We start from the raw sequence: 4,118 nt of genomic DNA, 5'->3' as shown, positions 1-4,118 counted from the left end.
GATGTCAATTTTACCCAAAGTTATTTACAGATTCAACACCAACCCAATCTTAGAACAATCTTTGGAGAAATGGAAAATCCAGTCATCAAATTTATATAGATAAGAACAAAAAGAATAACATTGGAGGGCTCACACTTGGTGATCTTAAAACTTATTACAGTCACAGTAAATGTGGTAGTTTGAGGGTTTTGTAGACACCAGAAAATTATGTTCTTAAATTAATCCATTTCTGTGGAATTTAATGTATTGTAGGTGGGGCCCTTTGATTAGATTGAGTTAAGGGCTATCTTATTGGATTACTTTAGTAAGGCATGACCTGGAGGTGGATCTTAATCCTTTTACAGGAGCCTGCAATAAATGGGAGAAAAAGGCAGAGACAAAAAGAAAAACCCTCAGAAGCTGAAAAAGTCTGAAAGCCAGAAGCTGAAATCAATGGAACCTGGGAGAGAGAAAGCCACAGGAGCAAAGAAAAGGCCACAGGAGCAGAGAGAACGCTGGAGGAAGCCAGAAGCCAAAAGCAACGAGACCCAACTGAAAAAGGAAAGACAGCAGATGCTGCCATTGTGCTCCACCACATGAGAGAGAAGTCCAGGATCGTGGGCAGCCATGTCTTCAGGAAGAGAGCTTCTCCTGATACCTTGATTTGGACATTTTTCTCAGCCTCAGAACTGTATGCTTATAAGTTAATAAATCCCTATTGTAAAAAGCCAACCTATTCTGGTATATTGCCTTGGTAGCCTTTAGCAAACAGTAATCAAAACAGCATGATATCAGCACAAGGGCAGACATATAGATCAACATAATTAAACTGAGAGCTCAGAAATCAACACATACATTTATGATCAAGTTATTTTTGACAAGAGGTAAAGACCACTCAATTGGGAAAGACTAGTCTTTTCAACAAATGTTGCTGGGAAAACTGCAAGAGAATGAACATGGCCCCTTACCCCACACCATATACAAAAATCAACACAAACTGGATCAAACCCCTAAATATAAGAGCCAGAACTGTAAAATTCCTAGAAGAAAATATGGGGAAGCATCTTCAGGACCTCGTGTTAGGCAATGGTTTTGGAGACTTTATACCCAGAGCACAAGCAACAAAGGAAAAATAGGTAAATGTTACCTCATCAAAATAAAGAAGTTTTTTGGGTGCCTGAAGACAAAGATATTACAGCCAGAGTAACCCTAATGCAACTTCCTTCCTACCAGGCAGGAGATAAAGAATCTGGAATCTGTTCAGTGTTGTGGGTTGCAAACTACACTGGCAAAAAAGTGGAGACTACCTGTATGTAGTAAATAGGACTCCAAAAGTTACACAGGGCATTATCACAAATTTTGAAATTTTCCAAATGAGAGAAAAACAGGTATCTGTTGATGTGGTAGAAATGAAAGAAACCATCATAGCCTTTGCTTGGGACCCAAACAGAAATAAGTTTGCTGTGCTACATGGAGAGGGTCCAGGGATATCTGTTTCCTTCTACCATGTGAAAAGCAATGGGAAGATTGAACTTCTCAAACTGTCAATAAACAGGAGGCAAAAACTATTTTCTGGAGTCTACAAGGACAGTTTGTTGTGCCGGCTGGTCTGAGGAGTATAAACGCTTCCTTAGAATTTGTGGATACTTCGAATGCACGGCCATGAAAATCGTAGAGTACTACATGGCCTCCATCGTTGAGTGGGATCCTACCGGGAGCTATGTTGTGGCTTTTGTGTCCTGGTGGAACCACGAGGTTGACAATACTTATTGGCTGTGGGCTTTCCAACGCCTTGTTCTACAGATGAATTACAAGAACCGCTTTTGCCAGTTGCTGTGGAGACCTCAACCTCAATCTCTGCTTAGCCAGGATCAGATCAAGCAAATAAAAAAGGATCTGCAGAAATACTACAAGATCTTTGAACAAAAGGATCATTTGAATTAGTCCAGAACTTCAAAGGAATTTGTAGAGAGAAGGCATGATGGAAGATTTCTAAAAATACTGAAAGGTGGTCCAGGAACTTTACATAGAGCAAAATAAAACTCCAATTGTCTGCAATGGTGAGGAGGCATGAACAATGATGAATTGAACAGCATTGTAGATGCCTGGGTGGAGGAGACCACTGAGATTATTTGTCACTGAAGAAATTATTTTTCCTGGACATCAGAAGTGATCAGACAGCACCTTGCATCACTGTATCCTTTGCTGGAATCAAGTGCCTCCTTCTGCAGAAAGCCTACACAAAACTCCTGAATTTTTACCTGTGCTTTCTCTTTCTCTTGGGAATGCACTTGGGATTCTTCCATCTTGACACATTTTTGTGCCGTTAAGCCCCTGGGGTCCATGGTAGGAAGGTTTTACCGCACTGCTTTCAAGAAAAACTTAAATATGCTACTTAGATATGCAATGCTGCTGGCAGGCCGATTTTTACTCCAGCTGCCAGTGGCATTTCCGAGGTGTGTGATCCACTGGACAGTGTTTCTGTTCCAGTACTCCTCTGCTGTCCCGAGTGCTCAGACCCGTGCTGGTTTGGTCGTGGAGCAGACCAGCAGCAGGCCATGCACGCGCACCAGCTGGATCCCAGCCTACTCAGGAGATGCCACCGCGCTTGGTTTCCCCACCATTCAGATTGTGGCACGTACTCTCAACAGGCTGAACGTGGGAATAAAGCAAACCTGTATGAAAATAAATGAATGAACGACTAAATAATAAACAAACAAAAAGTTTTGTGCCTCAAAGGACAGTTATTGAAGTAAAATGACAACCTACACAATGGGAGAAAATATTTGGAAATCACATATCTAATAAGGTTTGTTGTTTTTTTTTCGGTATACAGTACATGTTTTCTATAATTTATTCCCCTTTTGTGCTAAATATAAAACCTGTGCTTTCACCAATGTTTTTAGGGACAAATGCATACAAACTGAAATCTAAAAACAGTGATTATGTATGTCAAAGTAAACCCCGATAATTAAGAAAAGCTGTTAAATGAAAAGCATTTCTAGAAAAACAAAACCCCATGAAGCAACAAACAAAAGAGAAAGAGGGTTTGGTACCTTTCAATAATAGAAGACAAAAATAAATTTAGTTCATTGTTCATTATTAAATTTATGTAGTATAAAAATGCCTATGTGGGAGTGTTGAAATATATCTTTAAAACAGAAACAAATCTGAAATATATTAGAGTCTGGGGTGGGGAGATGGGGAAGGTCTTCCTTTTCTCCTTTCTTATTCTAATATTACACCAGAATTTGGGGGGAAAAGTATTTCCCCAATTAAATTTTCTTCTGGTCCTCAGATACTTATCAGGATGGCACTTTTACTCTATTTAATTTTAAAGTGGTAGAATTTGGATTTTTAGCAGCACACTTCCTTTGCCCCAATAAACTGCAGAAAATAAAATTAAAATTCTGTCTTAAAATGCCCTTGATAATATACCTATCCCTGCAATTCCCATCCACTGTTTTCCTTGGCTTTTAAGACTATGATTTTCAATATCTAAAGATAATCTGTTGAAGAAGGGAACAAGAATATTGTTATTACTGTTCAAAATTTGGCTAGTAAAATAGTACAGGTAAAGACACATTCTCTGAACATGGTGTGATCCTGCAAGGCAATTCTTCTGTACTCTGGAGAGCTGAGGCATTGAGATAAATGTCACACATTGTGCTTCTAGTGCCCTCACAACAGGTACAGTACCAGCCAGGCCTTGCCTCCTGTATCACTTTACTGATTAAAAAAACAAAGTAGTAATTCAGCACTATGATCCATCTAGTTTGGTATGATGATACTGGGATATTATGGTCAGCTCAAAAGCTGTAAGAGAGATAAACAAATCTGGATAGATTTATTTTTTTTAATCTAGACAGTATGGTATTGATCCTATAGCCCCAGAATCTAAGATAGTTGTTGGTGCTCAATGGCAAGAACAGACTAAATGCTAAGTTGGATAATTGTAACTTTGAAATAAAATTGTAGTAACGTTTTTTTAAAAAAAAAATCTGTTACCAGAAGACTTACATAATCAAATATATTATCCAATTCATAAGCAAAAGAATTCCTGTTTAGTCCCTGGAATTTATCAAATGGAATTTGACCTGCATCTTATTTAATGCTTTCTAACCAGTAATATCAATGAT

At 38.6% G+C, this 4,118-nt stretch overlaps 1 pseudogene; it reads left to right on the top strand.

The window, feature by feature from the left end:
* The first annotated feature begins 1,119 nt into the window (after window positions 1–1,119).
* Window positions 1,120–2,152, top strand: LOC101446076 (eukaryotic translation initiation factor 3 subunit B-like; annotated as a pseudogene).
* The last annotated feature ends 1,966 nt before the right edge of the window (window positions 2,153–4,118 follow it).

Source organism: Dasypus novemcinctus, chromosome 13 (assembly GCF_030445035.2).
Source record: "Dasypus novemcinctus isolate mDasNov1 chromosome 13, mDasNov1.1.hap2, whole genome shotgun sequence".
NCBI lineage: Eukaryota > Metazoa > Chordata > Mammalia > Cingulata > Dasypodidae > Dasypus > Dasypus novemcinctus.
Note: the sequence above shows the minus strand (reverse complement) of the source record. Positions and strands in the feature narration are given on the sequence as shown.